This window comes from Amblyraja radiata, chromosome 6, assembly GCF_010909765.2.
Source record: "Amblyraja radiata isolate CabotCenter1 chromosome 6, sAmbRad1.1.pri, whole genome shotgun sequence".
Classification (NCBI taxonomy): Eukaryota; Metazoa; Chordata; class Chondrichthyes; order Rajiformes; family Rajidae; genus Amblyraja; species Amblyraja radiata.
In genome coordinates this window covers 93,704,846-93,729,738 of record NC_045961.1, presented here as the reverse complement: position 1 = coordinate 93,729,738, position 24,893 = coordinate 93,704,846, and the positions used below count along the sequence as shown (strand labels likewise).

The 24,893-nt window shown below is 45.5% G+C and overlaps 1 protein-coding gene across 3 annotated transcripts in view; it reads left to right on the top strand.

Annotated features, from left to right (window-relative positions):
• The window catches only part of atp10a (ATPase phospholipid transporting 10A (putative)), a 434,067-nt gene that overhangs the window by 72,818 nt on the left and 336,356 nt on the right, over positions 1–24,893 (top strand). The window contains exons 1-2 of one of the 3 annotated variants that reach the window (XM_033023254.1): positions 12,269–12,419; positions 14,976–15,108. The exons of 1 other annotated variant lie outside the window; for it this stretch is intronic. The gene's annotated coding sequence lies outside the window, so the exon portion shown is untranslated. Of the gene's footprint in view, positions 1–12,268; positions 12,420–14,975; positions 15,109–24,893 lie in introns of those variants that run through there. One more of the 3 variants, XM_033023252.1, reaches the window with a different exon arrangement.

Sequence of the window (24,893 nt, the reverse complement as noted above, 5' to 3'; positions counted from 1 at the left end):
ACTAAATTAAACTAAACTAAACTAGGGGACAGTCCGATTCACTTTTACCCCGTTGCAGACTGTATCTGGAACTGTTGCATTTCTTCTTCTTTTCGTTTCCATCTTGTTACAAATGTTGGCCTCGCTGTCATCGTCAGTTCTGAAAAGGGCGCAAGCTTCCGGCGACAATCAGTGGAAGCCATCACTTGTCGCAATAGATGATAGTGGTCGCAGAATTAGCTCAGGATGCTTATGCCCCTGTCCCACTTAGGAAACCTGAACGGAAACCTCTGGAGACTTTGCGCCCCACCCAAGGTTTCCGTGCGGTTCCCGGAGGTTTTTGTCAGTCTCCCTACCTGCTTCCACTACCTGCAACTCCGGCAACCACCTGCAACCTCCGGGAACCGCACGAAAACCTTGGGTGGGGCGCAAAGTCTCCAGAGGTTTCCGTTCAGGTTTCCTAAGTGGGACAGGGGCATTATAGTTTCCAGCCCCACGATATGGACGCTTCTGCTATGGGGCCGCTGTTGCACTAAAACGCTAAGAACTATGTTCTGCAATCTGTATCTTTGCCTGCACTCTACCCATTGTACGTGAGATGGGCTTGATTGTATTTATGTGTAATATTATCTGGTTTGATTGGGTAGCTTGCAAAACATTCACTGTACCTCGGTACATGAGACAATAGTAAACCTCACACCTAAACCTGAACCTAACAAACGCTCTCCGTGTTTCTACTGATCGATAAGTGACGTTTCAGGTCGAGACCCTTCTTCAGATTGAAGCATCACCTATCCATGTTCTCCAGAGATACTATCAGACCCGCTGAGTTACTCCAGCACTTTGTCTCCTTTTGTATAAACCAGCATCTGCAGTTCCCTGTTTATAATTTGCTTCTGAGGGTATTTCCTTAAAAATAAGACTGGTGGCTCCTCTATTTCTTTATTCTCTGCACCGATCTCATAGCCTACAAATTTGGAGCCAACAGATCAATCAAGTCTTTCTTCTAGGTCTCCATCTGTTTACTCTTCTTTGTATTTCCAAGCTTGCTAACTCAATTACAGAAACTAGGTCTGACCTGTTTAAGTGGACAGGGACATTTGTTCTGTTACAAACATGTTTTACCAGCTGTGTCAATGTCCCAAGTGTGATAATAAATAAACAGCGACAGGAACCAACTCACCTTCCCCAATGAGTGGCTTGAGAGTCTGCGTGAAACTGGGGGTGCAATGTGCAGGAAGGAACTGCAGATGCTGGTTTACTAGCCGAAGATAAGCACAAAAGGCTGGAGTAACTCAGCGGGACAGTCAGCATCTCTGGATAGAATGGGTGAGGTTTCATGTTGAGACCCTTCTTCAGACTGAGAGTCAGGTGAGAGAGAGACAGAGAGATAAGGAAGTGTAAGGTTTGAAAACGAGACAACAAAGGGGATGAAATTCAAGGAAAGTGCAGAATAGATCATCATTAGCTAGGAGAAGGTGTCAACGAAGCATACAGAGATAAAATGTAATCAGGAGGACAACCAGTCTTTGGTCGGAGAACTAGGAAGGGGGAGGGGTGGAGAAAGAGGGAAAGCAAGGGTTACTTGAAGTTAGAAAAGTCAATAATCATACCGCTCGGGTGTAAGCTGCCCAATCGAAATATGAGGTGCTCATATATGAGGTGAGTTACTCCAGCATTTTGTGTCTAACTTGGGATAGAATGTTCCCTTGGAAACAAATATTTATCCTTATTGAATGTAATATATCTGGTTTGTCCACTCATCCATTTTCTTTACAATACAATACCATACAATAATACTTTATTAGCCAAGTATGTGGGGTGGAAGATTGCACCCTTAACGTGGTCCGCCCTGTTTCGACTAATGCAATCAACTCGACGTGCACAAATGGTAGATCAAATAGAACAAGTTGTCCAACAACTTTAGGCTGTGCACGCCACACGAAAGAAGAAGAGGCCAAGTATGTTTTGCAACATAGGAATTGCATTGTTGAATTTCATTTTCCAAGTCAGTCATACAAATAAAAAGCAACGTAACACACAAAATATCTTTTAACATAAACATCCACCACAGTGACTCCTCCACATTCCTCACTGTGATGGAAGGTGAAAAAAAAGTTCAATCTCCTCTCTTCTTTGTTCTCCCGTGGTTGTGGGCCTCGAACCTTCCGTGACGGGACGAGGTTGACTCCCTCCGCATCGGGGTGATCAGCTCCTGCATCGGGGGGGGGGGAGGGGAATTTCAGCTCCTCCGCCGGCGATCGGACCCCGGGTCGAAGCTTCCCGACTCGGTCTTTGGAGCTTCCCGACTCGGTCTCTCCCGAGGATTCGAGCCCTTGATGGTAAAATCCGCAGGCCGTGGTTGGAGCGATCCCAGGCAAGGGATCAGCCCCGATGGTAAGTCCAAGCCCCCGCGGTGGGGCTCAAAGTCAGTCCCGAGGAGTCCTACAGCTCCAAGTTGTTAGGCCACAGAGCGACAGGACATACGTCCCGAAAACCAATTGCATCTCCGGCAGGGTAAGAGATTGAAAAAAAAAGTTACTCCCGACCCCCCTCCCCCTCCCCCAACATAAAACAAACCAGTGGACATTTACACAAACTTTTAAAACACACTAAAAATAACAAACAAAAGGCGAAAATACAGACAGACTATTGGCGAGGCTGCCAATCGTACGGTGCTCCTGGTGGTTTGACCATCCTTTTATAAATTAGCCACCACCATCAAGAGTTCTCCCTGGTTAATAACACCTGTAAAATTTGGTCATTACCATTGTAACTCCAATACTATTTAAGCAGGGGTTGAGAGCATAAATCATTTAACAAGTAGCCTGTTTCTGGCTAGCTGAAGAAGGGTCTCGACCCGTAATATCACCCGTTTCCTCTCTCCAGAGGTGCTGCCTGTCCCGCTGAGTTACTCCATCATTTTGTGTCTATCTTCGGCGTGAACCAGCATCTGCGGTCCTGTCCTATACGTTCTACCTAAAGATGGTATTGTTGTGTCTGTGACAATATTCAAAATCCCTTTGCGGTTGTAATAGGAAATCATTCTCACACAGGCAGGAGCGAGGTGGGAGATGATGTTGGGAAGCATGGTATAAATTATTACTAATTTAGCAACCCTGTGTTTTCTGTCAATCACACTGCAGAAAGTCAAGAGACCTTTGATAAAAAATCCATAATTGACCATAGGCTCCAGAGCTGCTGAGTAGTTATTTGGCGCTTTTGGATTCTACTTCCCCAGGCTACTTTAATGCATTCTGACCAGTTCGAGTTTCTCTTCACTGGACAAGGGCTGTCAGAGGAAAGTGGTAATGAGTGTGCCTTCACTTGAACTAACCTTCCTTCAAGTCGAGGATGTGATTTTTCTGCTTCCAAACCTATTATCACATGTGTCATGTCATAATTCCGATGGAGTGTTCATTTGGGAGGAAGGATAGAGTTACTCCGATTGTCCGCTCCGTGACAATTTTAGATGGGACACAATTAGAGTCCCGGTCCGAATGCATTAAAAAAAACTCCAGACTGAGAGGAGAGCACAATCCACCAGGATGGAACGAGCCGACGCTCTGGAAGACATCTTGATTTTCATCAAAACCCTCTTGACTTGCTGTAACATGATTGACAGAAATCACAAGGCTGTTAAATTCATAAAGTAAAGCCTTGTGTCATGTCATCTTTTGCTGCTACTAGAAACATAGAAACATAAAAAATACATGCAGGAATAGGCCATTCATCACCGAGCCAGCACTGCCTACCCATTATTCGTAAACTGCCACGCATGGTTCTGGACTCCCCCAACATCAGGAACATTTTTCCTGCATCTAGCCTGTCATAGAAACATAGAAACATAGAAAATAGGTGCAGGGGTAGGCCATTCGGCCCTTCGAGCCTGCACCGTCATTCAATATGATCATGGCTGATCATTCAAATCAATATCCCATACCTGCCTTCTCTCCATACCCCCTGATCCCTTTAGCCACAAGGGCCACATCTAACTCCTTCTTAAATCTAGCCAATGAACTGGCCTCAACTACCTTCTGTGGCAGAGAATTCCACAGATTCACCACTCTCTGTGTAAAAAATGATTTTCTCATCTTGTTCCTAAAAGACTTCCCTCTTATCCTTAAACTGTGTCCCCTTGTTCTGGACTTCCCCAACATCGGGAATAATCTTCCTGCATTTAGCCTGTCCAATCGCTTAAGAATTTTATATGTTTCTATAAGATCACCTCTCATCCTTCTAAATTCCAGTGAATATAAGCCCAGCCGATCCATTCTTTCATCATATGTTAGTCTCGCCATCCCGGGAATTAACCTGGTGAACCTACGCTACACTCCCTCAATAGCAAGAATGTCCTTCCTCAAATTAGGAGACCAGAACTGCACACAATAATCCAAACGTGGTCTCACCAGGGCCCTGTACAACTGCAGTAATAATAATAATAATAATGGATGGGATTTATATAGCGCCTTTCTAATACTCAAGGCGCTTTACATCGCATTATTCATTCACTCCTCAGTCACACTCGGTGGTGGTAAGCTACTTCTGTAGCCACAGCTGCCCTGGGGCAGACTGACGGAAGCGTGGCTGCCAATCTGCGCCTACGGCCCCTCCGACCACCACCAATCACTCACACACATTCACACACATTCACACACAGGCAAAGGTGGGTGAAGTGGCTTGCCCAAGGACACAACGACAGTATGCACTCCAAGCGGGATTCGAACCGGCTACCTTCCGGTTGCCAGCCGAACACTTAGCCCATTGTGCCATCTGTAGGACCTCCTTGCTCCTATATGCAAATCCTCTCGCTATGAAGAGGATGTTTTGCACAACTGTAACCTGGCCTCCAACTTCTATACTTCATTGCTAAAATGTATGCATCTCCGTGGCTTATGGATTAGCTATGACGGGATAGATAGTGCTCTTACATTCAGGTAATGGAAGTAGTGCTCGAGAAATCTGAGGTTTGATGTTCCAATGAGATGGTGAGGGAGTTCAGTCATTATGAATACTTTCTATTCATATTCATTTACAGAATCTGGATCTCACTGTAGGACCAGTATATAATGTCCATGAGCCTGTGATGGTGAGCTGCCTCCTTGAATCTTCTGGTGAAGGTACTCCCACTGTGACCCTGGGTAGGAAGCCCCAGGATTTAGACCTGCAGACCAAAGAGAATTGGGAAAATATTTCCAAATCAGGAAGATGTGCAGCTTAGAACCTGTAGCTGGTAATGTTCCTATGTGCCTCCCACCCTTGTTTTCCTTGGTGGCAGAAGTTGTGGGCTTGAGATGAGCTGATAGAGATTCCTGGGTGAGTAACGTTTAGTAGATGTTACAGACCACTGCTGATGTTGATCAAGTGTTTTGCTTTGACTTGAATGGTGCTGAACCTCTTGAAAAGTGTTGGTTGTGCATTCATCCACTCAATGGAAGGGCGTCCCACTATGCTCCTGATTTGTGGCTCGATAAGGTTTAGCATAGTTTGGTTTAGAGATACAACCTGGAAACACGGCCCTTTGGCCCAACGAGCCCGCGCCGACCAGTCGCCACACGTGCACTAGTTCTGTCCGACACACTAGGGACAATTTACAGAAGCCAATTAACCTTCAAATACAAACCCGCGCGTCCTTGGGATGTGGGAGGAAGACGGAGCACCCGGAGAAAGCCCACGTGGTTTCCCAAGAGAGAACGTGCAAACTCCACACAGACAGCACCCGTAGTCAGGATCAAAGCGGGATCTCTGGCACGGTGAGGCAGCAACTCTACCGCTGTGCTTCTGTGCCGCACGGTGGGTGCGAGGTCCTGGCAAAAATCAAATTGCTCATATGTGACAGGTTTACTGATGAACACCTGAGAGCACAGTGGATGATGGCTTCTATCAATTTGGTGGGTTAATTAGCCCCAGTGGAATTGTGCTGCTTTGTGTGAACAGGGCAAACCTGGTCAGCTTGCCACATTGTCAGTGCTGTAACTCTGCTGAAACAGATTGGCCAGAGGCATAGAATAAGAGCAGCTTGCTGCATACAAAATGGCTCTCGCTCTCTATGTTGCCACGACTACACTTCAAGTCTTCTATCAGCTGGCAAACTGTGGGAGGAGCTGAGGCTGGGACACGATAAGGAAGTTGTTACACAAACAGAAAATCTCAACATGTTATGCAGCACCTGTGGAAAGAGGGACAGTCAATGATTCAGGTCGGCGACACTTCGACAGAGGCCAGTTTTCCAATATCTGCAGCCTTCAAGAATTTCAGTTCCATTAGCAAAATTATTCTGTGTAGGACAAAACTGCAGATGCAGGTTCAAACTGAAGATAGACATAAAATGCTGGAGTAACTCAGCGGGTCAGGCAGCATCGCTGGAGAGAAGGAATGGGTGACGTTTCAGGCCGAGACCCTTCTTCAGGCCCCTCGTGATCAAGAAATTGATACATGCATGGTCATCAATGTTATGGATTTTCATGATGGAGTCCCTGTCCTTGAACTTGTCCTGCTCCCTATCCTCTGGCCATGCCCACCAGCCAGCCATTATCATCTGGTCCAAAGATCTCCAAAGTGGCTAAATAACTAAAGTGTCCCCTGCTCGATACTTGGGCCAACAGCTTCCTCATTTGGCTAATCCGTCCATAGCTCATTCAAAATAGAAACCAGTCCCATTGATTTAAAGTAGACCTTGAGGAGATATTAAATTCCCCAGCAATTTTGTGTACCTTCGATATTAAAAAATTTCGCCGAACACCTCCGCTCAGTCCGCAATAACCTACCTAAACTCCCGGTGGCTCAGCACTTCAACTCCCCCCCCCATTCCCAATCCGACCTCTCTGTCCTGGGTCTCCTCCATTGCCAGAGTGAGCAACAGCGGAAATTGGAGGAACAGCACCTCATATTTCGTCTGGGGACCTTGCGTCCGTATGGCATTAACATTGAATTCTCCCAATTTTGCTAGCCCTTGCTGTCTCCTCCCCTTCCTTAACCCTCTAGCTGTCTCCTCCCACCCTCCCATCCACCCGCCCTCGGGCTCCTCCTCCCCTTTTCCTTCTTTCTCCCCCCCCCCACCCCCCATCAGTCTGAAGAAGGGTTTCGGCCCGAAACGTCGCCTATTTCCTTCGCTCCATAAATGCTGCTGCACCCGCTGAGTTTCCCCAGCAATTTTGTGTACCATTGATTTAAATGTTCACATACTCCAGTGTTGTTACAGACAATAACCTGGTAGACATTCTAACCCATTCTTTGCTCTGGGCTCCAATGTAGAATGAGTACACTTTCCATTACAGATGATGAGGGACCACGTATTATTATCTTCCCAGTTTTTATTTCAGCTTTCCAGTTTTTTCCATTCTCTCCCACTATCATTCTTCAGTTTAGTTAGGAGATACATCGTGGAAACAGGCCCTTCGGCCCACCAAGTCCGCGTCAACCAGCGATCACATGTACACGAGTACTACACTACACACGAGGGACAATTTACAGAACCCAATTAACCTACAAAACCGCACGTCTTTGGAAAGTGGGAGGTAACTGGAGTACCCGGAGAAAATCCACGAGGTCACGGGGAGAACGTACATACAGACAGCACCTGTAGTCAGTATCGAACCCTGGTCTCTGGCGCTGTAAGGCAGCAACTCTACCACTGTTTGACACGTAAAGATGGAGTAACTCAGCGGGACAGGCAGCATCTCTGGAGAGAAGATATGGGTGACGTTTCGGGTCGAGACACTTCTTCATACTCTACCGCTGTGCGCTCGAGAGAGAGAGAGAGAGAGAGAGGAAGAGAGAGAGAGAGATAGAGAGAGAGAGAGAGAGAGAGAGAGAGAGAGAGAGAGGAGGAGAGAGGGAGAGAGAGAGGAGGAGAGAGACGAGCGAGAGATCGAGATGAGCGATAGCAGAGAGATGCGAGAGAGGAGAGAGCGAGAGATAGAGAGAGCGCGAGAGATGAGCGAGAGATCGAGCTCTAGCGATTCTCTCTCTCTCTCTCTCTCTCTCTCTCTCTCTCTCTCTCTCTCTCTCTCTCTCTCTTTCTCTCTCTTTCTCTCTCTTTCTAACACACACACACACAAACTGACTCTGAATGTTATATTCCTTCCACTGACTGTGTAGGTTAAACTAATTGTCTGGAGAGGCTGTTTATGGGGTGTTTGAATTTGCTCCAGATATGTGGCTGAGGGCAACCTAAAGAGGCGTTTGATAGATTAGGAGAGAAAATATTCCCACTGCAGGGAGTCCAGAACTCATGCACATCGAAGAGCCACTAATAAATACAGGAGGGAATTCTGAAGAATGACATCCAGAGAATAATGGTGAGCAAGTGGGGCTTGCTGCCGGGTAAAGCAGATGAGGTACTTTTTTGTTTATTCTTTTACAGGTTTGGGCTATTTCTGGCAATTCTGGCATTGGTTGTCCTTTCTTAATTGCCCCAGAAGTGAAGAGGGCTATTAAGTGTCTGCTACATTACCTATGTGTTTGGAGTCATGTTTATGCCAGACAAGATAAGGATGGCAGATTTATGTCCCTGAAGAACAACAGTGGATCAGACGGGGTTTTTATACAGCAGACCAATAACTTCCCGGTTGCTGTTTCTAGCTTTTGTGTTAAATTGGGTTTGCATTTCAATGTAAACTCTCCTGGTTCTGTGGAAGGTTTCAGACCTGGTGTCCCTCGATCAATAGCCAGGAACTCGATGCACTATCCTAGTAGAGTCAGAGTCATAAGCATGGAAACAGAATATGTGATTCTGTTCCATTCTGTTTGTAGTTTGTTTGGTTGTTTGTTTGTTTGTCTTTTTGCACAAAGTCCGCGAGCATTGCCACTTTTCATTTCACTGCACATCTCGTATGTGTATGTGACGAATCAACTTGACTGGACTTGACTTGACTTGACTTCAGCCCAACTTGGTCATTCTGACCAAGGTGCCTCATGTAAGCTAGTCCCATGTCCCTTCCAACCCTTCAAATCCATATCGTAGTCTGAAGAAGGGTCTCGATCTGAAACGTCACCCATTCCTTCTCTCCTGAGATGCTGCCTGTCCCACTGAGAGTCCAGCATTTTGTGTCTATCTTTGGTTTAAACCAGCATCTGCGATTTCTTCCTACACATACTATTCCAAATGTCTTTTAAATGTTGTTATTATAGCTGCTTGAAATACCTCTTCTGACAGCTTGTCCATACAACCCACCACCCTAGGCATGAAAAAATGCCCCTAAGATTCCTGTTTCCCCCTGATCTTAAAACCATGCCCTTTAGTTCTCGATGTCCCTATTCTGTTAAAAAGACTATCCATTCTCCCTATCTAATACCATCATCATTATATACTCCTCAATCCAAACACCTCTCAGCTTCCTGAGCTCCAGAGAATTAAGGTCCTAGCCTGCCCAATCTCACCTAGCACCTTAAATCCTGGCAACATCCTTGTGAATCTTCTTCTCCTGTCGTATGTCTTTTAGACCTGCAGCTCCGTTGAGGTGAGCCGGGCCAACGTGTCATCGTCCAGGTCAATCAGACCTCGTTCACCATTCGGTGGCCGGTGTTTGGGGCAACTGGTGACTATGTGCTCCACTGTCTGTGTTGGGTCCCCACACTCCCAGGAGGCCCCACCTGTTCATCGCTACTCCATAGCGTCCGATGCCTCTCCTCAAGTGGTTGAGGGTTGTCCACTGCTTTCGGGGCAGGTCCAGGCCAGGGACGTCCATGGGATCATTGATGTAATGGTGTAGCCTAGATGGTTCCGCTAACTTCCACTGGTCTCTCCACCCTTCTATGTGAATCTTCTATGTACCCCCTCCAACTTATTGGCATCTCTCCATATGGCAGGGTGACCAAAACTGAACACAATATTCTAAACGCAGCACCACCAACAAGACGTACAACTGTAGCATAATAAAATTACCATATCATATGATTGTTATAGATAAATTGGTTAGTGATTAGTTATTGCCACGTGTACTGATATACTATGAAAAACATTGTTTGTGTGCTATCCGGACAAATCATAACATACATGAGTACATTATGGTACCAGAGAAAGAAAAATAAGCCGAATGCAGGATATGGTGTTACAGCTGCAGATTTTAAAAAAGCGCAAGGCGGATTGGAAGATCAGGACTACATCCTTAGCATTCAAGAGGCACATTCACGAGTTTGGAAGCAGATATTTAAGGGACACCCAGGAGGAAGGCTGAGGTGAAGTCAAGAGTGTTCGATTGTTGGACCAAAATGTGCGGGGAAGAACTGCAGATGCCGATTTAAACCGAAGACAGACACAAAATGCCGGAGTAACTCAGCGGGTCAGGGAGCATCTCTGGAGAAAAGAAATAGGTGACGTTTCGGTTTGTGACGCTTCTTCCGACTGACATGTCTCAATCTGAAATGTCACCCATTCCTTCTCTCCAGAGATGCTGCCTGACCCGCTGAGTTACTCCAGCTTTCTGTGACTGTCTTCTAGTGTTTTGTTATCATGTGTCCCGAAACAGAACAATCAAATTCCTACTTGCAGCAGAGAGACAGGTACGAAAACATAGTACTCTGTAAAACCAATAATAAACAACAAAAAAGTTCAGTATACATATTGTCCTACGGGACTGTGGAGCGGCCGGCTGCGGGCGGCAGCGCTGAACATTTCATCGGGAGCCTGGGATCTCTTACCGAGATCGCCAGTTGTGGAGCTCCATCCAGCACGGCCTTGTTGGCTTCGGAAGCCGCGGCCTCCAGTACGGAAGCGGCTGTTCCAGGTGTCCTAAGCCGCCGAGAGGATTCTCCCGACGCCGGAGCACCATCACCCAGCGAGAACGGCCTGGAACATCGGGCCTCCGTAGAGGTGACTGCGGAGGCCTCAATAGGCCCGACTATGGGTGGACATGGGGATGGGACTGGACTTTGTGCCTTCCCCCACAGTGGGAACCATTGTGGGGGGATGTTTTTATGTTTATTGTTAAATCTCTTTAATGTTATGTCTAATCTTTATCTGTGTGCTGCATGGCAAGGCAAATATCACTACACCATTTTGTGTACGTGACAATAAATGTCCTTTGTCCTTTTTTAAATTATGGTGTTGAATATAAAATAATATCATAGAACAATTGAGCCACATAATGTGAAATGGCTAAACTCTGTACCACTTCTTAGTAAAAACAGTGCAACACAGTGTAGTCTGAAGAAGGTTCTCGACCCAAAATATCACCCATTCCTTCTTTCCAAATATGCTGCCTGACCCGCTGAGTTACTCCAGCAATTTGTGTCTTTCTTCAGTGGATTTCTCTTCCACAGAAGGCAGTGGAGGCCAATTCACTGGATGTTTTCAAGAGAGAGTTAGATTTAGCTCTTAGGGCTAACGGAATCATGGGATTTGGGGAAAAAGCCGGAACTGGGTACTGATTTTAGATGATCAACCATGACTGGTTCACCAGACTGATTCCTGGGATGTCAGGACTTTCATATGAAGAAAGACTGGATAGATTCGGCTTGTACTCGCTAGAGTTTAGAAGATTGAGGGGGGATCTTATAGAAACTTACAAAATTCTTAAGGGGTTGGACAGGCTAGATGCAGGAAGATTGTTCCCGATGTTGGGGAAGTCCAGGACATGGGGTCACAGTTTAAGGATAAGGGGGAAATCTTTTAGGACCGAGATGAGGAAAACATTTTTCACACAGAGAGTGGTGAATCTCTGGAATCCTCTGCCACAGAAGGTAGTTGAGGCTAGTTCATTGGCTATATTTAAGAGGGAGTTAGATGTGGCCCTTGTGGCTAAAGGGATCAGGGGGTATGGAGAGAAGGCAGGTACAGGATACTGTTGGATGATCAGCCATGATCATATTGAATGGCGGTGCAGGCTCGAAGGGCCGAATGGCCTACTCCTGCACCTATTTTCTATGTTTCTATGATCATATTGAATGGCGGTGCAGGCTCGAAGGGCCGAATGCATCTCGTTTCAATGTTTCTATGTTCTTCTTCTTGCGTATGGCGTGCACAGCCTAAAGTTGGAAGTCAACTTGTTCTATTTGATCCATTTGTTTGTGCACGTCGGGTTGATTGCATTAGTCGAAACAGGGTGGACCTCGTGAAGGTTGTAATCTCCCGCCCCTATGTTTCTATGTATAACCAGCATCTGTAGTTCCTTCCTGCACAGTGCAATACTTTGCTGCACTCTGTACTTGCTAACAAAGGCATTGCCAAAGTGCAGGCCTATTAATAAATCAACAGTTTGCAAAGGGAGTGGCATGTGCTCAACCAGCCTGACTCCAGGGCGAATACTGCCTTCGATATTATTAAGCTAGCAGACTTGTTACACCTTGCCACTTCCTTTCCAAGTAAAGTCAATGTTACATCAGCAGTAAATATCTCAGGGCCCTTGCACAAGGCCAGACTAGACCCGAGCGTTAGACCCGAGGTTGAGTGCAGTCGGATTGTGAAGGAATTAAAGCAGGTCTGAACATAGCTTGCTAAGGTAAGGTAAAGGTTTAAGTATTCGCTCCTATCAGTAAGATTTCCCATATCTTTAAAGTGGGTAAATATTAAACCATTGTTCCATGCGGTTGGAAGCAGGCTCACAGATTAACCCTAAAGGCTTTCACCCTACAAACAGCTAACAATGGCCCTTTACTTTATTATTGTTACCTTTTTGCATATCTTTCACTCATTGTTCTTTATCTCTCCAAATCACTGTCTGTATCTCTCGTTTCCCTTATCCCTAACCAATCTGAAGCAGGGTCTCGACCCGAAACGTCACCCATTCCTTCTCTCCAGAGATGCTGCCTGTCCCGCCGAGTTACTCCAGCTTTTTGTTTCTGTCTCAGATCAGTCTTCACCTCCGGACACTGCATTGTTTTGAATAGTTTGTAGTTTCAATCTTATGCCTTCAGACAAGCTAAAGGGATAATAATAATAATAATAATAATAATAATGCATTTTATTTGCTGGCGCCTTTCTGGACACCCAAGGACACCTTACAGGACATAAAATCACAATACATTTATCAATATTAAAATCAAGTTGATTAAAAACAAAAAACAAAAAAAACAAAAAATACACAAAACATTTTAAGTCATTAAAATCAGGGTGAACATGGTGGAAGTTATGTCGGGTATGCTAATCTAAACAGGTGTGTTTTGAGTTGTGATTTGAATTGATCGATAGTGTCCAGGTGACGGATGGGAGGTGGGAGAGTGTTCCAGAGACGAGGGGCAGAGCAGCTGAAGGCTCTGGCACCCATGGTGCTGAGTCTAAATGTGGGGACAGTTAAAATTGCAGCTGAGGAGGAACGAAGTGACCGGGAAGGAGTGTATGGTAGCAGCAGGTCAGAGAGGTATTGGGGAGCAAGGTGGTGTAGGGCTTGGAAGGTCAGCAGTAAAATCTTGTAGTTAATCCGGTGGTGCACAGGGAGCCAGTGGTGCTGAGTGAGGATGGGTGTGATGTGGTCCGATGATCTGGTGCGGGTGATGATCCGGGCTGCAGAGTTCTGAATGCATGTTCAAGTTCAAGTGAGTTTATTGTCATGTGTCCCTGTATAGGACAATGAAATTCTTGCTTTGCTTAAGCACACAGAAAATAGTAGGCATTTACTACAAAACAGATAAATGTGTCCATATACCATGATATAAATATATACACACATGAATAAATAAACTGGTAAAGTGCAAATAACAGAAAGTGGTTATTAATAATCAGAGTTTTGTCTGAGCCAGGTTTAATAGCCTGATGGCTGTGGGGAAGTAGCTATTCCTGAACCTGGTTGTTGCAGTCTTCAGGCTCCTGTACCTTCTACCTGAAGGTAGCAGGGAGATGAGTGTGTGGCCAGGATGGTGTGGGTCTTTGATAATACTGCCAGCCTTTTTGAGGCAGCGACTACGATAAATCCCCTCGATGGAAGGAAGGTCAGAGCCGATGATGGACTGGGCAGTGTTTACTACTTTTTGTAGTCTTTTCCTCTCCAGGGCGCTCAAATTGCCGAACCAAGCCACGATGCAACCGGTCAGCATGCTCTCGACTGTGCACCTGTAGAAGTTAGAGAGAGTCTTCCTTGACAATCCGACTCTCCGTAAGCTTCTCAGGAAGTAGAGGCGCTGATGAGCTTTTTTGATAATTGCGTTAGTGTTCTCGGACCAGGAAAGATCTTCAGAGATGTGCACGCCCAGGAATTTGAAGTTCTTGACCCTTTCAACCATCGACCCGCTGATATAAATGGGGCTGTGGGTCCCCCTCCTACTCCTTCCAAAGTCCACAATCAGTTCCTTGGTTTTGCTTGTGTTGAGGGCCAGATTATTGCGCTGGCACCATATGGACAATTGCTCGATCTCTCTTCTGTACTCTGACTCATCCCCATCAGTGATACGCCCCACAACAGTGGTGTCATCAGCGAACTTGATGATGGAGTTCGCACTGTGGTTCGCTACGCAGTCATGGGTATAGAGTGAGTACAGCAGGGGGCTGAGCACGCAGCCTTGAGGTGCTCCCATGCTGATTGTTATCGAGGCTGACACATTTCCACCAATACGAACAGACTGTGGTCTGTGAGTGAGGAAGTCGAGGAAGTCGAGGAAGTCGAGAAGTCATGTTACTTCCCCATCCAAAAAAATTATTCTACTTGCATATCAGGAACATTTGGCGGGGGCTTCCTCTTTATAAACTCATGTGAGTCAAACTAAATTAGGGAGGAACTAAGATTCAGGAGTGTTACACTGCTTATGGGAGCGGGGGGGGGGGGGGGGGGGGGGGGGTGAGGGAGCAAAACAAATGGAGCTAATCTAAAACATGCAGGGAGAATTAGCACAGGATTATTGAGGTAGAAATGATTGGAAAGCTTGCCAGCTCAGAGGAACAGGTTGGTGGGAGAGCATTTGCTGTCAAGCATGTGTTTCATAAAACGTATAAAAGGTTCCATCCTGCCTAGCAACAGTTAGAATAACGTGGTATTGAAATTAGGGTTGAAACTATAACACACCAAAGTTCCTTATTCTGTGGGTTCACAAATTACAGTAACCTTTCTCTTTCCCCACATGTTAAGAGTTGTACCAACGGACTGATAACCTTCTCGATTGTCAACCTGCCGATGATCCATTGACACACAACAATTTTGACTGACCAGGGCACCCTTCTTGACTGCAGGACCTTCCTGGCCAAAAAGACTTACTCTTAAGGTAAAACCATGCTTACAATTATTATTATTATTATTATCATGAGGCGTGAATGATGAGGATGGGGACAAGTAGTGGGAGAGTCTAGGACCAGAGGGCACGGCCTCAAAATAAAAGGATGTACCTTTCGAATGGGGACGGGGAGGAATTTCTTTAGTCAGAGGGTGATGAATGTGTGGAATTTATTGCCACAGATGGCAGTGGAGGCCAAGTCATTCGGTATTTTTAAAATGGAAATTGACGGGTTCTTTATTAGTAATGATATCAAAGGTTACAATGAGAAGGCAGTTCATGGAGTTTGGTTTAGTTTAGTTTATTGTCACGAGCACCGAGATACTGTGAAAAGTTTTTTTTGTTTAGTTTAGAGATACAGAGTGGAAACAGGACCAAGTCCACGCCGGCTAGCATTAACACTATCCTACGCACACTAGGGACAATTTACAATTTTACCAAAAGCCAATAAATCTACAAAGCTGTACGTCTTTGGAAAAAACACACGCAGGTCATGGGGAGAATGAACAAACTCCATACAGACAGCACCTATAGTCAGGATCGAACCCGGGTCTCTGGCGGTGTCAGGCAGCAACTCTACCGCTGCACCACCATTGCATGCTAACCAGTCTGTGGGAAGACAATAAATGATTACAATGGTGTGGGTGCTCTGTTAAAAGGTTCTTCATAGACCCTCTCTCACTGCTCCCCCTCTATGATTATTATTTGCCAGGCTTTGGCCTGCCTCCCTCCTTTTCCAGCTTTCTTCACCCCTCCCCCTACAATCAGTATGAAGATGTGTCCCGGCCCGAAAGGTCACCCATTCCCAGCTAGGGATGATGCCTGTCCCGCTGAGTTACTCCAGCATTTTGTGCCTATCTTCAAGATGACAAGGAAGTTATGTTAGAATATTAAAACAAAGTGTGCATGTATTTTATTGAAGCAGAGGAGTCCTAATCTGCCACTTTCACAATATTTCTAAAATGTTTATGTCATTTTTGATTTTGAACATATGTTTGGCACCTGGAAAGATAAACAAATCTAAAGGGCCTGTCCCACGAGCATGCGACTCCATGCGGCAAGCGCGACCTAAGCGGCTCCATGCGGCAAGTGTAACGTAACGTGGTCGCTTGAGCCGTACGGCCTCGCGGGGCCGGTCCCACTTCGATCACCGGAGCCGTATGGAGTTGTGCGGAGCTGGTCCTGACATCGCACGGGGCTCTGAAAAACTGACCGTTTTTTAAAATTCTGCGCGGCAACAACCTGCCGGCCCGCAGCCACCTCGACGCCATACGTCACGCGCGAACTTCCCGTGCACTTCGCTCGAACTTCATGCCACTCACTCAACCTCCGCGCAGCCCCCGCTTCTGGTTTGGTCGCGCTTGCCACATGCAGGCGCATGCTGGTGGAACCGGCCCTATAGGTCGCGCTTGCCGCATGCAGGTCGCATGCTCGTGGGACAGGCCCTTAAAACTGCAGATAAACTGCATCTTTTATAAAAAATCCCCTGCATGTATCCCACCTATAAATTAAATAGACCGACTGTATATTGGGACGACAGATGGCACAATGGGCTAAGTGTTCGGCTGGCGACCGGAAAGTAGCCGGTTCGAATCCCGCTTGGAGTGCATACTGTCGTTGTGTCCTTGGGCAAGACACTTCACCCACCCTTGCCTGTGTGTGAATGTGTGTGAGTGATTGGTGGTGGTCGGAGGGGCCGTAGGCGCAGATTAGCAGCCACGCTTCCGTCAGTCTGCCCCAGGGCAGCTGTGGCTACAGAAGTAGCTTACCACCACCGAGTGTGACTGAGGAGTGTATGAATAATGCGATGTAAAGCGCCTTGAGTATTCTAGAAAGGCGCTATATAAATCCCATCCATTATTATTATTATATATATTCCAAAGATAGACACAAAATGCTGGAGTAACTCAGCGGGGAAGGCAGCATCTCTGGACAGAAGGAATGGATGACGTTTCGGGTCGAGACCTTTCTTCACCTATATTTCACCTCCATAAATGCAGGAATATGCTTTACAAGAATCAATTTGCTGCCTTTTGGTGAAATCTTTGGGGAAATATAATACTCCATCCATACCATCTAAGCCTTGGGTTTTTCTCTAAAACTTTTCGCATAATGTTTCTCTTTCAATTCATCATTGAAGTCTACATATTGAACCTTCAACTTGCTTTGAGAACTTTTAATGCATTGCATACTTTTAATACATTGGTGGTTTACAAGCGAAAATCATTATCTTGTTACATTGTTTATGCTGTCCAATAGCGTCATTCACATGTTTCTTATAAAATCTTTTTTGACTGACCAAGTGGTTTTGCCAAGCGGTATTTCCTTCGCTCCATTGTTGCTGCCTCACCTGCTGAGTTCCTCCAGCATTTTGGTCTACCTTTGATTTTCCAGCATCTGCAGTTCCTTTTTAAACAAGTGGTTTTGTCGGTCTTTTTGATAGTTACAGGCAAGGGGTGGTGATTGAAAACTGAGGTGTGTAGTAACTCCTTTTTTTCCCAAGGTAGAGGAGACTAAAGCTAAGATAAGATGGAACAATTTGAAAAGGACCCGAGAGACAACATTTTCACACAGTGTGTGGAATGAGCCAACTTATAACTCCCTCTTAAATATAGCCAATTAACTGGCCTCAACTACCTTCTGTGGCAGAGAATTCCAGAGATTCACCACTCTCAGGAATCAGTCTGCTGAACCTTCTCTGTACTCCCTCTATGGCAAGAATGTCTTTCCTCAGATTAGGAGACCAAAACTGTACGCAATACTCCAGGTGTGGTCTCACCAAGACCCTGTACAACTGCAGTAGAACCTCCCTGCTCCTATACTCAAATCCTTTTGCTATGAATGCTAACATACCATTCGCGTATAATTACAATGTTTAAAATATAGTTAGACAGGTACATGGATTGATAAAGTATAGAGGGATATGGGCTAAATGCCAATAATCCTGGTACACATTTTACTCAGCATGGACATGATTTCTGTTTATTATTGTTTAGTTTAGTTTATAGATATAGTGTGGAAACAGGCCCTTCGACCCACCAAGTCCACGCCGACCAGTGATCACCTGTTGAGTATAGGAGCAAAGAGGTCCTTCTGCAGTTGTACAGGGCCCTGGTGAGACCACACCTGGAATATTGTGTGCAGTTTTGGTCTCCAAATTTGAGGAAGGGCATTCTTGCTATTGAGGGAGTGCAGCGTAGGTTCACCAGGTTAATTCCATGGATGGCGGGACTGTCATATGCTGAAAGAATGGAGCGACTATGCTTGTATACACTGGAATTTAGAAGGATGAGAGGGTATCTTATTGAAACATATAAGATTAATATGTGATTGGACACGCTAGAGGCAGAAAACATGTTCCTGATGTTGGGGGAGTCCAGAACCAGGGACCACTGTTTAAGAATAAGGGGTAGGTCATTTAAAATGGAGATGAGGAACACATTTTTCACCCAGAGAGTTGTGAATATGTGGAATTCTCTGCCTCAGAAAGCAGTGGAGGCTGATTCTCTGGATGCGTTCAAGAGAGAGTTAGATAGAGCTCTTAAAGATAGCGAAGTTAAGGGATATGGAGAGAAGGCCGGAACGGGGTACTGATCGTGGATGATCAGCCATGATCACAGTGAATGGCGATACTGGCTCGAAGGGTCGTATGGCCTACTCCTGCACATGTTGTCTATTGTCTATCCTACACACTAGGGGCAATTTACAGAATCCAATTAACCTACAAACCTGCACGTCTTTGGAATGTGGGAGGAAACTGGAGCATCCGGAGAAAATCCACTTGGTCATAGCGAGAACATACAAACTCTATACAGATAGTACCTGTAGTCAGGATGGAAGGCAGGTCTCTGGTGTTGCCAGGCAGCAACTCTACCATAGTGCCCGTGCCACATTGTGCTGTATAATTCTATGATTCTATGACAACGTTGCTCCTCACATTCAACCAACGTCCCGATGAAGTGGAGCTAATCTTCAGAACGATATGAAACTAACCTTCAGTGAGTCTACTTAAAAAGTGGTGGCAGTTCACTACTAGTGAGAACAATGTATCAACAAAATTTGAAGGCTCCTGGATCTAACATCATGCAAAAATGATTCAGATACAGCTGTTAACTACCCAGTATGTTCAGGTGCAAACTGCTCACTCATTACTGCTATAGAGAATACATTCCTCATGAATAGAATTTATTGTTTAATTTGCCTTTGAAATATATGGTTAGAGTAAAATATTTAGCACATCATACCTGTTCTTCTGCTCTATATATATGGCCCATCTGTGGCCAAATGTTCCCCCGATATCCCGACATTTAAGTTGAAGGTGAGAGGAGAAAGATAAAATAGGAACCTGAGAGGCAACATTTTGCCCACAGAGGGTGGTGGGTCTATGGAATGATCTGCCAGAACAGGTAGTTGAGGCAGGTACTATAACAACATTTAGTTTAGTTTAGAGATACAGAGCCTGTCAGCCCACCAAGTCTACACCGACCAGCGATCCCTGCACACTAACACTATCCTACACACACTAGGGACAATTTTACATTTTACATTCACAACAAACCAATTAACCTACAAACCTGTACGTCTTTGGTGCGTGGGAGAAAACCGAAGATCTCAGAGAAAACCTACACAGGTCACGGGGATAACGTCTTTAAAAGATATTTGGACGGGAAGACGGATGTGAAAGGTTTGGAGGGATGGGGACAAACGTGGGCAGGTGGGATTAGATGGGGAATCATTGGCGTCATGGGCAAATTGGACGGAAGGGCCTAGGTTCATGGTGTACGATTCTATTGCTCTGGCTCTATGACCTTTGGTTACCAAAAGTTGATCAATCTCAGATTATATCTGCCATTATTTATCTTCAGCATCAATTGTCATTTTCTATGAGATTCCCAAATGTTTATCATCCACTATGTATAGAATTTTTTTTAGAATGATCACCTTGGTCTCATACACCTCAACCAATGGAGTTACTTTCTCTCTAATTGTCCGTTTAATATCTTTCTAAAAAATAACTCCCTTGCTCATTTAAAACATTCTAAATATCCCATCTGCTTTCATCAATTGTGTGTCTATTGTGGAAAGTAATGGTCAACTTTTACCCTTTTCTTGTAGTTAATTGGGTGGCGTGGTGGTAGGTTTGCTGCTTCACAGCGCTAACAACGCCAGAGACCTGGGTTCGATCCCGACTACGGGTGCTGTCTATGTGGAGTCTGTACTTTCTCCCCGTGACCTGCATGAGTTTTCTCCGAGTTCTTCGGTTTTCTCCCACACCCCAAAGACGTGCGGGTTTGCAGGTGTAATTGGCTTGGTACAAGTGTAAATTGTCACTCGTGCGTGTGGGATAGTATTAATGTGCGGAGTTCGCTGGTCGGTGCGGTCTCGGTGGGCCGAAGGGCCTGTTTCCCCGCTGTATCTCTAAACTAAACTAAAAACTAAACATGTAAATCAAGCAAAATCTCTCTGTTATTGAATTGCTGCTCAGCTTCATTTGGGACAGCTTTCAGAGAGACTTCATGGACAGTGAAATGTTTTGATGTAGCTTCATCATCTTCATCAGCAGACCTTTTGACATAGCGATAATGGGTTTATATAGTTTCCCTGCTGCCAAATCTTCCATCTAAAATGATCAAATGAAACCTGATTTTACAGGTCTGTAAGGACAAGTGCCAAACCACATTTAAGTGCCTCTGTGACCTGAATTTAAGTTTTTTTTTTAATGTGTGAATACCTGAACTTTCATCCAGAGACCTACTACCTACCACAAATAATCTACTGATGTGCCTGTGAGACCAAATGCCAAAGCACGTTAAGTGTCTCTGTGACCCAAGTTAAAGGTTAGTTTATAATGTGGTAATGCCCGAACTCTCACCCACAGACTTTCCAACCACAGTTAATCTGCTGATGCTTGTGCTGAGACTGAATAAACTGGAATCATTATCTCCGCACGTAGACTTAGTGGAGCGATGGGTCCTGTGGTGGAATTGATCTTTATGTGAAATATGGTGAGGAAGGGTCCCAACCCAAAACATTGTCTACTCGTGTATTCCAAAGATGCTGCCTGAGCCACTGAGTTACTCCAGCACTTTAGTTTAGTTTAGTTTAGCGATATAGAGCGGAACCTCGTCTTTGGGCCAACGTGTCCACACCGACCAGTGTTCCGCGCGCTATCCCACACTAGGAATAATTTTTACATTTATACCAAATCAATTAACCTACAAAACCTGTACGTCTTTGATGTGTGGGAGGAACCGAAGTTCTCAGAGAAAATCCACTCTAGACAGACAGCACCCGCAGTCAGAAAGGTTATTTTAGAGTTAGACTAGACTTAGTGGGACCCGTTTGGTCCCAGCATCACACGGGAGGGCTGGTCCCCCAACGCAATATTCCACCTCTCCACCAATTCCAATATTGGTGGCCAGTGGGGGGGGGCTTTCTGGAGCGCTAGTATGGGTGTTGTGGGCTGAAGGGACTGGTTTTCGGAGGGCTAATATGGACATTGGGGGCCGAATAAATTATTGGGCTGGCGGCTCAGTCACTCAAGCCTGTTGTGCTGGCAGGTCACTCACTCACGGCTGGCGGGCTGGCAGTTGACTCACAGCTATTGCTTGAAATTCCATTTCAAGCAGGGTGCAAGGCCACCAAATTCTAGTGCAGTTTCTTACCATTCAAGCAGGGTGCAAGGCCACCAAATTCAAGTGCAATTTCATACCATTTCAGGCAGGGTGCAAGGCCACCAAATTTAAATGCAGTTTCATACCATTTCAAGCATGGTGCAAGGCCACTAAAGACAGCGAGTCGTGACCTCTCCCTCCTCCATCTTGCAGAGACAGAGCCACGCCCACACTTCTGGGTTTTATAGTCCCTCCCCCTTTCCCACCAGAAGGGGCATGGCCTTCATGGCGTGATTGACAGGAGAGAGAATCTCAACATTTTTTAGACACTATTAACTCTTTTATTTTTCATCGATGGGAAAAATCCTCTTGTCCTGCGCAGCGGAGGGGGACTGAGTAAGATGGCCAAAAATCACAGCCATAAGTGGCAGCGTTTTTTCTGAAATCAATATACAGAACAATAGGAAGTGGTCAAGATCAGACTTTTAGTTATATAGATTTTGCTCTTAGGGCTAAAGGAATCAAGGGATATGGTGTAAAAGCAGGAACGGGGTACTGATTTTAGATGATCAGCCATGATCATATTGAATGTTGGTGCTGGCTCGAAGGGCCAAATGGCCTACTCCTGCACCTATTTTTCTATGTTTCTATGTTTCGCAATTATTACTATGCTGCTAAAAATTCACTTCCATTTGATTAGGTCTTAATCTTTCATGTATCATTTTGTGGATAACTGCAGGTTTATGCTGTTCAATGTATTTCAATGCCAAGTTTCCAGCTGAGGATTTGTTTTGGTGAATCGAATGCCGTATCGAAGCCACTCCTGAATTTTTCCATTTAACTGAGGGTGCCAGGTCACCTGAAGTGGCGTCCGTTTCCTTTTCAGTAATAGTCTCGTCATTATTTCTACCCATCCGCAAAGTGCTTGTGATTAGACAGCCAAAACTGGATTTGAAAGCAGCACTAAACTCATAATTAGCCACTTGAACACACGCCAGCTATCTTAAAAGTCTCAGTTGGCTTGCGAATAATGAAACTTTTTTTTTGTAATAATTCCAGCGTTAGATGATGAGTCATGGGGCTACCAAGAGCTTAGGTCCCGATCAGGTTTGTAACTGAGTCAAATGCTTTTGTATTCATGTTATCTGGCCCCAGTAAATGAGTTGGTTAATCCGTCAAATACTTGCTGCCGAATGCTTTGCGTTCTGGTTGGTAAGCAACACTTCCCTGAGCCTTGCTATTGATGCCAGCCAGTCAGTCGCATCCTTGGCAATCAGCTTGCTTAGTCCTCCTGAACACTGTATTTTTAATTTAGACTAATCTCAACTGTTGCCAATAAACAATTTCATATCTGCTGAAACCCCCACTTACCACCTCTTCTCCGAAACAAATAAACATAAAGGGGGAAGATGCATCTGAATTTTCATAGAAATATTTAGTTTGGTTTAGTTTAATTTAGAGATAAAGTGTGGAAACAGGCCCTTCGGCCCACTGAGTCCGCGTTGGCCAACGATCCCCACACACAAATATTATCTGGCAACTGAATCATCCTACCACAACCAGAGAGAGGTGCTGAACTACTATCTACCTCCTTGGTGACCCTCAGACTATCCTTGATCAGACATTGCTGGCTTTACCTTACACTGAATGTTATTCCCTTATCACGTATCTATACGCTACTAGACTAAGTGGGACCCGTTGGGTCCCAGCATCACACGGGAGGGCTGGTCCCCCAGCGCAATATTCCACATCTCCACCAATTCGAAAATGTTGGTGGCCAGTGGGGGTGGGGGGGCTTTCTGGAGCACTAGTATGGATGTTGTGGGCTGAAGGGACTGCTTTTCCAGAGGGCTAGTATGGACATTGTGGGCCAAATGGATTATTGGGCTGTCGGCTCAATCACTCAAGCCTGTTGTGCTGGCAGCTCACTCACGGCTGGTGGGCTGGTAGTTGACTCACGGCTATTCCTTGAAATTCCATTTCAAGCAGGGTGCAAGGCCACTAAAGACAGTGAGTCGTGACCTCTCCCTCCTCCATCTTGCAGAGACTGAGCCATGCCCACACTTCTTCGTTTTATAGTCCCTCCCCCTCCCACCAGAAGGGGCATGACCTTCATGGCGTGATTGACAGGAGAGAGAATCTCAACATTTTTTAAACACTAATAACTCTTTTATTTTTCATCGATGGAATAAATTCTCGGCACCTGATGAGCGGAGGAGGACTCTGAGTAAGATGGCCAAAAATCACAGCCGTACATGGTAGCATTTTTTCTAAAATCAATATAAAGCGCAAACAGGAAGTGGTCAAGATTAGACTTTTAATTATATAGAAGGCAAGGCAACTTTAATTAGGCAAGGCAACTTTAATTAGGCAAGGCAACTTTAATTAGGCAAGGCAACATTAATAAGGCAAGGCAACTTTAATTAGGCAAGGCAACTTTAATTAGGCATTAGCACAGCTTTAGCATATCCAAACCAAAGGCAACACAGCTTCAGCATATCCAAACCAAAGGCAACACAGCTTTAGCATTTCCAAACTATATTTTCAAACCACATTAAGGGCACTGGCAGGTCAGTAAAACCACTCACAGTTTAGTAGGCATGTGTTCAGTGTTAGGCACACAGGGGGGTGTTCAGTGTTCAGGCACACAGGGGGGTGTTGAGCCCTAATTCCAGTAGCTTCTCGGCCAGTCTGGTGGGGACAATCGTGTTGAAGGCTGAACTGAAGTCTATGAACAGCATCCTCACGTCGACCCCCTTCTGGCTGTCAAGATGAGAGAGAGCGGGTGTGCAAAACCTGGGAGACCGCATCGTCCGTGGATCTGTTCGGACGGTAGCAAATTGTGACGGGTGTCTGAGGTTACGGGGAGAAGGCAAGAGAATAGGATTAGGAGGGAGGTATAGATCAGCTAGGATTGAATGGCGGAGTTGACTTGATGGGCCAAATGGCCTAATTCTGCTCCTATCCTTAATGATCTTATGGAGTAACTCAGAGGGTCAGGCAGCACCTGCGAAGGGAGTGGGCCGACGACATTTTGTATCAGGACCCTTCTTCAGACGTACGTCCCTTGTGTTGGGTGTATGAGGTGCTTGGTGCTGTGAGGCAACAGCTCTACCCGCTGCACCACAGCGCCGCCCCTTCTGATCACGCTAAACTTCATGC